The sequence below is a fragment of the Channa argus genome, chromosome 12 (genome assembly GCF_033026475.1).
Source record: "Channa argus isolate prfri chromosome 12, Channa argus male v1.0, whole genome shotgun sequence".
Classification (NCBI taxonomy): domain Eukaryota; kingdom Metazoa; phylum Chordata; class Actinopteri; order Anabantiformes; family Channidae; genus Channa; species Channa argus.
The window spans coordinates 11,406,145-11,419,078 of record NC_090208.1 but is presented as its reverse complement, the minus strand read 5'-3'; the positions used below and the strand labels follow the sequence as shown (position 1 = coordinate 11,419,078).

Below are 12,934 nucleotides of genomic sequence, written 5' to 3'. Positions count from 1 at the left end.
TTATTTTGTGAGCCTATGAACCAATTTCACACTCATCAATATTTATAAGCTTAATATACAAGTTAAAAATTGTTTTTGTATTTACTTAATTTTTTGATCTATTGATTTTTATCGTGAAGATATGCTGTATGGAGTTAATTTAATGTGGTAGTGAATCGTTTAGCAGCGATGGCAGCAATGTCGATAAATGTACTTCTACGTTTTACTTAGCTAGGATCCGTCTAAACAATCAGACAACCACCTCAAGCTTTATATTCATTCTATGGCATTGACACAGAATCTGTATTTTATTTTCTGCATTATGTTACAGCTAGCTTGATTCACAAAAGTCACATACCATAACTATACTCTCGACTACGTTGCCATTTTCCATGTGTTAAACCTCCATTTAAAACGGCAGCAGTTTAGATGAGTATGGTACAACTTTTGAAAGCGATGCCCTTTTCTCTCGCATGGATCAGTGGTTGAAGGAAAAAATATAAACAATGACAATATATGTATATAATATCTAATGAACTGTTTTTGCCACAATTTTTCACACTCGTGTCCCCACCACCCGACCCCCACCCCACACAAACATGCTTTAATCATTTAGATTTCCATTATCACAGCTTCCTCTTCTCATTACTCAACCTAGTTCCCCTCACTGCTGAGCCATGAACCAAAATTAATTCATTACCATGTCTTCGCCACTAGATTGCTATCTTAGCTGGATTTGAGTCCTCATTTCACACTCCAACATTTGACATTTTCTGTATTTTCTTACAAAACCGTGCTAGATTAGTAGAATAACTTTGCTGAAACAGAGAAGAGACATGACAATATAACTGCTCAACCTAAAATGGAAAAGAAGAATAGGACTGCAGACTGTCTCAGTATCACTGAGGCAATTTCTTTGAGAGAGGAAGTGTGACTGGGAGGTTCCCATCTAAAGCAGGTTGTCAGTCACAGAAACCTGTGCCTAGCGGCTTTGAACACGGTGTGCGACCACGCTCAGCTTGTTCTTTCACTCTCGTCTTCACTCCACCCCTCCCGCCAGCCATTTCCATCCTGCTTCGGTGCATTTCACATCTAAGGGAAAACAAACAAGCAATGTCATTCCTCTATTATTTGCCACAAAGCCCACTACTCAAGTCTTGACACTTGCATAATGAGAAGTAGATGTACATGCAGTCCCTTCTCAGATGAGAGCTCTATTAAATGATCTGCATAAACAGCCCAAGGAGTTTGATGAGTTGTTGGATAAGGAAAAATACACACAACTAAACTGCATGGACATTTCCTCCAATACAACGGTAAATGTGTCTTCTGTGGCTGCATATTATCTTCTACTAAAACACCCCTCACATAATGTGTTGACAAGCCATCTTCAGGAATATGGACACATTTTATCTGTGTTAGAATTTAAGCTGTATAACTTTAATGAAGTTACCTTATTGGTTCCTTGGTTATTATGCTCATCACCCTCACCCTCTCCTGAAACTGTGGGGAAAAAGGTTTCACAAGCAAATTGAAATTCCGTCCACAGAGTCCACTTAAAAAAAAAAAAAAAAAAGAAAAAGAAAAAAAAACAGTCAAACCCTAACACTGAAATTGGATTATCTTTTCTTTTCCTTGGATGAAAAATTCTACTGCTTGGCTTATAAATATAGAAATAGTCCCAGGCAGCTCAGCATAGATGCTAGCTGGATAGCAAAAAAAGGAAAATTAATTGGGAAACTCTGGGCTAGAGTGTGATTGTGACTTTGATCAATGACTGGGGAAACTCATTACCAGCGCGAGCCAGTGCGTGAGGCGGACCCTAATTGCGGGCTAGTCTGTAATTCTGTGCTGTAATTGACAGCTGGATGAAGCAGGTGTGCCCAGTGACACAGTGGCATGATGAGAGAGACAAAGGAGAAAGGGACAGAGAGAGATCACAAGATGGGATGAGAAAACAGTAGAAATAAAGGATTTAAAAAAACAGCAAAGGGAGATTCTTACTATCACTTTGAATAAACATCTAAGGCTACAGACATAAAAAGGAGGGTTGTAACCAGAGTTGAGTCGAGAAAAAATAAAAAATAAAAAAACCCAAGTGGACAGAGTGGGAGGATGTAGAGAAAGAAAAAATAGCAATGTGGGTTGGCTTCTCTGTTTAGTTTTTGAATCATTTACAAGTAACAGCTCCAATGCACCAATTTGTGTGTCGGTTGAGTACCTGATCCAAAGCCACAAAGTCACAAACTGATTTATTATTATTATTATTATTATTATTATTATATATTCATTTTTTTTTTTTTGTCCTTTCAGCTTATCCTGTAAGTTCAGGGTCGCCACAGTTTTTAGCCCGGATGCCCTTCCCGATGCAACCCTACCCAATTTCTACTGGGCTTCGGACCGGCACTGCATGGCTGGGAATGGGATGTTGGGGGTTCTGGTTCTTGCCCAGAGACCCTTTGTGATCGGGAAGAGCAGGGCATGAACCTCCAACCCTATGGTCAGTAGGCCGCCACACCACCAACTGAGCCACTCCCGCCCCATTATATACATTCGATGAGGTTTATTAATAAATGAGGTTTCTTTGTCATTATCAGTTGTCAAAAATCTGTGTTTTGATAATGACAGCACACCAACAAATATTTTTCCTTTTTCAGCAATCCCTCCTCTAATGTTTCTTAGCCGTTTCACACAGTAAGGTGCACAGGTAATGGGAAAAAATCATCAGACTAGCACTCAGTAAAAGTCAATATCTAGAAGTGAAGTATGGGAAACGGTATCAGGAAAGAAAATGCTGAAACTGTTCAAGTAATTAATATCCACTACAGTATACTCACACTTTAAATAGATGCACAGCTTTAATAAAAGTGTGGTTCAAGCCCCTAATAGTCATAATGATCAGGTGGCGTAAGTATTAAAACTTTAGCAGCTATTACTTTCCTTCTTCGAAGCATGTAATATTCCCATATTTATGAAAATCTCATCTACAGTCTTTTATCTATATCCTGAAAGTGGTATCAGCTCCCACTTGTGGACAGTCTGCAGTACTTCTAAACAGCAAGCTAGACTGCAGCCAATGCCGAGGTGAATTTAAATGCAGCTAGACACGGGTTCCCAAAATCTGTGGTTCCAATCAAAAACCATCAACTTATCTGTACAAAGAGTAGGTCACACTTTTCCATTATTCCATCATTTAATAAGATTTTGGGGCTTAGAGCATTGTTGATAGACAGGCCTCACAGAGAGTTCACGCTCTGCTCGCTCAAGCTTTTGGACTCACTCTGAGTTCTTCTGGGGCTGTGTTAAGGAAGTTCTCTTAAAAGACCTTATAGGACACTTATGTTTTGTTTCATTTTGTTTAACATTAAGTGACTACATAGTTAACGTGTGTGTATTGAATACATTTGCACTACACTTTGCAGCCTCCTGATTCAAGAGGCTCATATCACTTGGTAGCGTGCCACATAACATTTTGTGTTTTGATATTGGATGGGACGTGTTGCGGGGCATTTCTTAATAACTTCCAAGATGCTGGCTTGGAGCAGAAAAGATGGCATTCACCATAAGCTGCTACCTTGTGTTTCAAATTAGCTCTGGAGGAAACCAATGGGTGGCATGAATGCTACGTCCATCTTTATTTAGAGTCTGAGCTTGGAAGCCAAGTTACATGCAGTGCTTAGCATCTAATAAAAAGCACACTCCAAACAAAGCCTATCTGCTTGCTTACAGCGATATACCGATAGAGAAGGGGGCTTTTGTAGCCTTTTTATTTATTTATTTTTTTTGCCATCTTCTGGCAAGCTCTCACAGGCCACAGGCAAAGAATGTAGAATTCAATCAAGCACACAATAATTCCTTGCAGTGTATGAGTGGGGCTGAGTCACAGGCGTCTAATGGCTGCTCATCATCAAGCACCATGATTAAGCACTTGGGGAAGTGGGCACACACTGAAAATCCTTTGGAGATGTCCTTTCCCTTAGAGCTAAGCACACTCATTACCTTGCAACAGCGGGTATGTGGGTGCTTCATTAGCTTTTATGCCGAGTTGCCTGTATTTGCTCATATTTTTTCTGATTTCCATAGAGTAAAAAGGCGCCCAAAGAGCCCTTGACTATAACAATTTGAAGTCTGTATGCCAGCTACGTTGTACCAGAAAAGACTCAAACTGTAGTAATTGCCAGTTTCATGGTCTCAATCCAAGCAAGAAAGGGAAGAATAATTTTTTCTCATAACCAAAAACTATCCATTTTAGCCCTAATATTTTTACATAATACACTTTAGAATTATTGAGAATGGCATGACAACTTCAGTAAAACTCAAATGACCACACAGCAGATTTGATATTACAGACACTTCAGGGTACTCATAAAACCTTGCTTTTTTTGTGTGTGCGTCCTTTCAGCTTATCCCGTGAGTTCAGGGTGGCCACAGCGGATCATGTGTCCGCATGTTGATTGGCACAGTTTTTATGCCGGATGCCCTTCCTGATGCTCCTCAATTTCGACGTGCGTTCGGAAAGACAGGGGCGCGAACCTCCACCCCCATGGTCGGTAGGCCAACAATCTAACAACTGATAAACTCAAAACCTTGCATAATCCTGTACCATGCCTCCCCAAATTATGCAAGTCTTTAAGTCATCAGTTCTGCTAAAATAAGGTGCCATGTATCTATTTGATCTATAAGAAGCAAAAAATGTGGTTAAAGTATTACATAAATAAATTATATTGAAACAATGGCACCTTGGTACTTTACAGTAGGTCATGGTCAGCGCAAAGTGAGCTGAAGCTCTCAGGACGCTTTGATTGTAGACTAATTATAATGTTAACCCTGCCAGTACAGACTTGACTGTGGTAAGAGGCCAGACGGTGGATGACATTTCCACATGGCAGGCACCATTAGATATCCAGACAGATGCTTCAGCCACACAGGCTCATTAGCGCAGGTCATCAAGGTTACGAACCAATAACTACAACTTTGACCATAGCCATCTGTATTTTAAAACAGAGAATATCTGGTTCGGAAGTCAGTGTTTATTGAAACTTTATTTAAATGTTTAATAAAAAAATACACACTGCACGACAAGAAATGCTAGTATTGCGGAAATATTTGTGCGTTAGGTCATTTTTATTGTTTAGAAGTCACACTGCATGAAATCCAGACATCATTCTGGTCATTGTTCAAGTTTTCTGGGGATTCAGCTTGAACAACTGCCCAAACTTGAAAAAGGCCTAAGCCAACCACAGGAGAGGCAGGAATAACTCAGTTTCTTCTGCTTTTGCCTTGTTTATTGAAGCTTTCTTCAGTACAAAAATGGGCTCAAAACAGGATCAGAGACGGATAAAAACAATGAGAAACAGTTGAAACAGGACCAAAAAAGGTTGCTAACCTTACAAAGAGAAAGTGATATTAAAAATACAATTTAACATTATATTATAGCCACAAACAATGTATTTATTTTTTCTGTCCTTTCGGCTTATCCCGTGAGTTCAGGGTCGCCACAGCGGATCATTGTCCGCATATTGATTTGGCACAGTTTTTACGCCAGATGCCCTTCCTGACGCAACCCTCTCCAATTTCTACCGGGCTTAAACATTACGGGCCCTAGTAATCCCACACTAATTTTACAGGATTAACATAAGTTTCAAAGAAATATAGCGCCATGTACACTCCACGTATACAAAACACATGTACATTGCTAATTAGCATACTATGCTGAACAGTGATAAAACACACTCTGCATTTTACACTACATGTCATACAAATACCGATGACGCAAGCCCAAAACATGTTTTAACAAAATAAGTTTGTTAACCAAACAACCCAAAACCAAACAAACCAGTAGTTTACACTAATATATATATATTTTTTTTATTTTTAAACATAAAAAAAAAAAAAAAAAATCAGCTTACAGCCGTATAGTTAACCACAGTGATGAAGCATCCTCTCTTATTCAGGCTGAGTTAAAAAGAGTAAAAAAGAGACTTTTCAACACTTTCAGATTAAATTCAACCTACAACTCCTACCTCTTAATACGTTTCCCTCTTTTTCTTTTAGTTTTGTGTTTTATTTATACCATTTTAGGTTAACATTACTTCCTTCTAAGTTCAACCTCACACTTATTACTAAACTCAACCTTCAGGAGTTGTCCCCAGATATGGTTCTGCAGTTTTATGGAAGCACAACATTGTAAAATACCTACCAGATCATTTTTACATTAACAAGGGGTGTGTAAATTCAGGCCTTGCTAATCAGTGCATATGCACACCATCACTTTGAGCCATAGTGAAAGATTGATTGTCACTAAGCATTTCAGGAATCATATTCTAGTCCATAGATTTTAAGTATTTTAAGTAAACCCTCCTGGCAAAAAGATTAGTCTAATTAGTTGTCTCTTCAACTATAGTCATTTTTGGTGGTACACATGATGTATTGCCTCTTTAAATTTTAGAGAATCGAATAGAATGCCACTTTAATCGAGTGTTTTACATCTTCCAATCTGTTTACCCTTGTCATCTTAATGAGACCTGAAATGCTTAAATGGCTCCTGAAACGATTTATTGATGCCACTTTGCTTAATATTTGTTTGGGAAAGCCTGGCTACAAAAGCGCAACACACACACACACACACACACTAAACAGCTGAGCTGCTGTGACTCTTCCACATCAAAGAAATCTTCCATTAAATTGGAGCCGTTTTTCCTTCTCAAAATATGGATCTGATGATGCTCATCTCTCACTTCTAAAATAAGCCCAGACAGATGCCTGACAAATGTCCTGATATCTATCAAAGTACCATTTTCTTGTCTTGTTTTTTCCCTAACAGCTGCTGCTAACAATATATCACTGCCTTTGATCCCAACTGTCTACATGTCTGCTGAACGTCACAAGTTTTCGGTCACGTTATCAACTTGTGTTGCATAGACAAACATTGCTAATGTGTGTGCATGATCCTTGTACAACATCAGCATATGTGCATGGAGCACAACTGGAACTTGTATTTGTGTGCATGTGCATGTGTGCACACGTCTAAGCCTTACCCACAGAGGGATAAATCCAATCCATTACCTGGCGTGGCTCAGGGCAGCTCAATCAATGGCACTCTCAGCGGCTGCTGATGAACTTCCCTCTCTGACAAGGTGTATCATTCAGACCTGTCACAAACCAAGTCTCTGTCTGGCATTTTAAAGCAGCAAGGAAACTGAAGGCCACAATTTTGACTGGGATGGAAACTAAGGACAGTGTCCATGCTACTGAAAGTGTATCCACCACACATTTGCGTTTTTACAAATGACTTCTCTGCCCAGCATCAAGTTAAATGGCTGCAGGTACAGCCACGGCTATCTAGCATGTCAAATTCCAAGATGCTCTCCACTGATAAATGCATGCATTATCAAATCATGCATGGGTCCAGCATAAAATTTAATAGTATTCAATTATAGTGACTAGGAAAACACTGAAAAACATGCTTTTGTCAGGTCAAATCTGCCCCCCATCTACAAGTATCATGTGTCTGCCACTTCCCTTCAACCTGAAAAAAGGGACGAGCGGGATGGATGAAAATGGAGGAGCAGCCAGTGTGAAGGAGGAGGAGGAGAAGATCAAATGGCAGGGCAGTTATGAGATGTGTGTCTGATGCCTTTTCAGGCTGCGCTGTTTTGGCCGCCGCACCAGTCAATCACGATTACAATGGCGAGGAGAGATGGGAGCAGTGGTGCAGAAAGAGCAGGAGTGATAATTACAATGCAAGGGACAAGATAATGGGAACACGCTGCACTCTCCCAATCATTTCGTGTATCAGCTGCCGACTGATACATGAAATGAACACATACTACAAATCAACGCATACTGCATTAGCTGCAGTTAGCAATGTACATGTCACTTTCACAAAACACACTCCTTGCTGGTAGGTAACCACCTGATTAACACTGCATCTCCCAATAAAAGTCTGGTAAAATACTGCAGCTTCTCCTAATCTAAACGCTGATAGTCACTGCTTCTTGGGTTCAACAAAAGTGTTTGAAATCCGTTTCACTGATTCAGAATAACACTTTCTGTATCCCTGAGATGTGACATGTTACTAGTCCCTACTGTGTACTCATTCATTATGCTGGGAGCAGTACATGTTACCTCACTGCCCCTCTTAAGTATAGTCAGCTGAGAACATCAATCACGAGATCGTCTAAATTAAATTTACCAGGCTTAATGAAAATAAAGGTGTTTATGATGTGCATGATTACAAGGGTATCTTCTCTTTACTGAAAGTACTTGAGATGAGCGATGAGGTTTGAGCCATTTGAAAAGGGACACCCACAAAGCGTTCAAGCAAAGTATATAGGCATAATCAATCACAACACTGTTATTGAGCAAGTTCAGTTGTGTTTAATTGATATATAATATATAGAGAGATAGATATATATAGATATAGATATATATATAGAGAGATATACATATTTATATGCACGTCAGTAATGATGCTGTTTTGTAACGATTGGTTTTATCAAGACTTTGAAATGCTGCGTGATCCATCTCTATTCTGTGAGTAATTTATTAATGATCCAAACACAGAATCACAATATATGGTATATTGTTTTAATTAGCATTTACCTATAGCAAGAATATTCACAGTGCTTGTGTAAATACTGTTTTGTAACTTGACTAGGAACACAAGAACCCATAACTTAATAATTCTCAGCATGTAGAGGAACAGCATAACCAAAAACATCTACACTAAAAGTCTTTGAGAGTATTAATTATGTTTGCTTGCACAAAGTCAATCAACTGATCCTTGCAACCAAAGCTGTTCACACAAATACATGAGGAGTGGATGGTTTAGATTACAAATTATATGCAACCGTGGTCTGTTTAAACAAATGTCAAAGATAAGGTTGCTTTTCCTCCTTGGCATCAAACAAATGACAAAGTATCATTTCATGCTCAGCAAAACTGAGCATGGTTTAAAACCACTGAAGGTTAGGTTGCTTCGTTTCCGCTTAACTTCATTATTTAGTCATGTATATCGTTTAAAAGTAGAGGACATGTCAATGTGGTTTATGGTACACGTCCACATGAAGTGACACAAGACAAATAAATAATCATAAAGCGTCATTTAAAAGGAAAGTTTTATAACCTGGTCACCCACGCATTCTATGTGCACACATGCAATTCTGCATAGTGTAGGTGCAAAGAAAAAAGGAACGTTGAGAAAGAGACCACACAGTAAAAGTTGCTTGAGGGAGAAGGCAGAGCTAATCCGTGGTTATCAACACTTTTAAGCCTGCAGACTTCAGAGCCATTTGCAATCGCCCCCCCAACACCCATTTCTATTTTGCCTTCCCTTTTCACTGGCACACGAAGATGCTTGTGTTTCCACCTGAATTCATGGCAGACCACATGCAAGTGTGAGTGCAGTAATGATTTCCAAGGAGACAGCAACACTCCTTGATGTTTAGGGACACAGCGCGTTTCGCCCCATTTCTGCTCTCAGGTTCTCAATTCTGCAAGCTTCCACTTGAATCTGTGTTTTGCTAATTGTGCCGCCACCTGCTAAAGTGTGTGTGTAAGTAAATCCACATTGCATGGCTGTTTTGCCCAACAATGAAAAAAGTAGCATACGAAAGCACAAAAATACACTGTTCTTAACCATGCTTCTCTAATCCCTGGTTTTAATATTATTGCCCAATATAATAAAAGGGCAAAAGAAAAAAAAAACACTGTAATTTTACAAGTATTTTTTTTTTCTACCAGACTGTGTCCTTCAGAGGTAGCACGCCCCCACATCTACCCTTTAATATCAAACTTTGCAACATATTATCTGACGCAAACAAACAAATTAGTATTTCTGAGCGTTTATTGAATTATAATGTCAGACATTTGACATTCATTTCACTTTGTAACCATCAGGTGCTGACACTAAAATTTATAGAAGGAAAAGCATGTGTTCAGAACAACTAATCAAAATAAAATTCAAATCCTGACCTCAAACACACACACACACACACACACACAGGTCTTGTAGTTCTTTCCAAACTTTATGTAATTTATTTTATGATTATTTCGATTTAAATATTAACTTAATGGGCTTAATGATGAAAGCATAAACTAATATCAAACATGATCTGCTGGTGACAAACTACTAACATGCAGGTAGGAAGGCATCTGGGAAAGGGTTAAAATTTTGAAGTTGCAATTACAAATACTCAAAAAAATCTAAGGCAGGAAAGTTCAACAGCGATTATTTGTTAATGCTGTGCATTCTCCTCTTTAAAACCTGTAATAGTTTGGGGCATATTATACAGGATTAGGGTTAGTTAGAAATTAGCATGGAAGAAAAGCCAATAGCATTTTATTGCAGGTGTAAAGAAACACACTCCATGCCTAAAGAAGGCAGAGAAAAAAAAAACAGACATTTAAACAGAGCAGTGTCATGTCATCATGGGAAGTCACCTCAGCAAAAAGGGGGAATAACAGGAAATATAACATGTGGGAAAAATAAAGAGAAGGACAAGACAGGCAAGTCAAGTACACAACAACTGTAAAGCATATGGTGCCATAGCCATACAACAGCTGTCATTATAACCTTTTTGACGATTTTCTAAAAGTCTGGCATCACAAGACAAAGCTCAGCATGTGTCCTGCCAGTGTGGCACCACCTCTGCCCCGTCACTGCCAGAAAAATAAAAAAAGGACAGACGATGCTGCACTGTCTGTTTTTCATTTCACCAAAGACAGCTTTTCCCTCTCAGTCTTGTGCTACTGCTTCTCTACACTGTGCAGTCTTTATAGTGATTTTGTTTCATGCGTGCAAGTGGCGGAGGCTCATAAGTGGAAGAGGTGGAAACTGGCAAGTGGGCTTTGCCAAACAGCCTCAGGGTAGATGGGGGGGGGGGGAATAAAAAAAACTATACTTGAATGCCCCCTAGTGATGAATTATGATAATGCATGAGTCAAACTTGTAAATACAGTATAATTTCTGAAGCTTATTGGTATTTGGGAAATTAAGTAAAATCTATAAAACAATATATTAACTGTTTATTTTGACACACTTTATTTGTTGATATCCACAGCCAAGATATTCTGAACTAGTCTTTTGACATAGTATTTCATTAACACAACCACACTTGGAGGGAAAAGGTAGCTACTGCCACCTGTGCACCCTGCAGCTCCATGGCTCTGTCCTCTACTAAACCACCGTCTCCAGTCTGAAAATTTGACAAATCCCCACTGCTACACATCTTCACACTGCTCATATTTAGGATTTTACTGGCCTCACAGGGTCCTGTTTTTTTTTTTTTTTACATTTTCGGCAGCAATCAGATTTCACACTTTCTTCATCCCCAAATATGAGGGGCCTCTACCCATAATCCTGTTCCTACTGCTTGTCAGGATGACAACAACAACACACACACGCCTGTGGGCTGTGTGCGCACGCATGCGTGTCTGTTTATGTTCATGTACACAACCAAGCCGTAGGTGGTCTGCTAAAAGCATAAATACAGACAAGAAAGGAAAATCTGTGGGGGGGGGGGGGCTTATGAGTGGAAAGGAAAATCATAAAATATTATTCTCAGAAGTTCAATGTGCATGTTTATGTAGAAAAAGTAATACTAAATAAATCCAAAGAAACTAATACAACTGAAATAAACAAATAATCAGCCTTCCTGAAAACACTTCTCAGCTCTAGTCAGCAATAAATATCATAAATTTGCAGCTTAAAGATAAAAACTCATTGCGTTTCGCCTACAGCGACAAGCCAGAGAAACCAAGTTTGTTCAGCGTAGAAAATTAACAATAAAATGGGGATAGTCTGCAAATTTATTTTAATTTCTTTTTCTTTGAACTCGTACTGGAGTGCGTTATAAGAGGAGGTGGTTCTAATGTTTTGGCCGGTATATTTCAAATGAACGAGGAGTAAATGTAATTGCATACTTATCAGAGAAGTACAGTGGTGTAAAAGTACAACATTTTTGAGTCAAAGCACGAAGTAGCAGAAAATGGAGATACTAAGCAAAGTAGAAAAAAAAAACACAGTAACAGATGTACTTTGAACCGCTGCATATTAATGAGGACAAGCCAGGTAACACGACCTGTGTGCTCCGAAAGGACAATAAACTGGCGAAAGGGGGTTTTTTTTCCTTGAGGTACAGTAAACATAAAAAAATTAAACAACATTTTTAAATATTTTAGCTAATACTGTTAGCCAACACTAGCTAACATTAGCTACTCGGAGTTCTACTGCTCTTTCGACGCACTTGTGCTTTTAACATATAGTATTCACCAACATGTAAATGTACAGCCAGAGTTATGTCTCTGAAGTCAACTTATGACAAATAAATAAATACATAAAGACTAAAATGTGTGAATGAACAAATGTCGACTCACCGAAGGAGGACAGCCTTAGCACATGTTGCTACATCTCGCATTTCTTTACTGTTAGTCGTTCATAAACAGGCCTCTTTTTTATTTTATGAACTATGCGTGTCTTCTTTTGGTTTCAATAATACTATGAAAAAAAAAAACAATAAAAAGAAAACCACGTTCACATAATAGACCTCAGTTACTGTATCCCCTCCCCCCCGTCATCAGGTGTTAGAAGTTAGCAGCACTCAGAGACCCCTTTCTAATGATGCGTTTAGGAACTCCTCGTTAAATCCATTCTCCCCACATCTCCAAAAAATTCCTCTACTAAGAATAAAATAAACATTGATGCCTTGGTGACTGACTTGTAAAGGTAGAAGTAGGTACATTTAGCCTATATTTGTAGTTATGTCAACTTGTGAAAGCCAAATTGAGTAAAGTCAATTAAACCTATGTAAAAAAGAAAAAATTGGGAAGTGTTTTTTGCTCAGTGCTGCCACCTACGTCATGAAGCTACATCCTGAAGCTGCCAAAATGAATTATGATCTGTAAGGACTCATTGACAGCTTCTAGCCATCGGTCCTGCATCTGGACTGCTAGA

General features: G+C 38.8%; 1 long non-coding RNA gene across 1 annotated transcript; it reads right to left on the bottom strand.

The window, feature by feature from the left end:
* Positions 1 to 531: 531 nt before the first annotated feature.
* On the bottom strand, positions 532 to 12,579 carry LOC137138180 (uncharacterized). The gene is made up of 3 exons (XR_010915906.1): positions 12,358 to 12,579; positions 1,433 to 1,482; positions 532 to 1,071 (listed from the first exon to the last, which is right to left on the bottom strand). It is a non-coding gene; the product is annotated as an uncharacterized lncRNA (long non-coding RNA).
* Between the last annotated feature and the right edge of the window lie 355 nt (positions 12,580 to 12,934).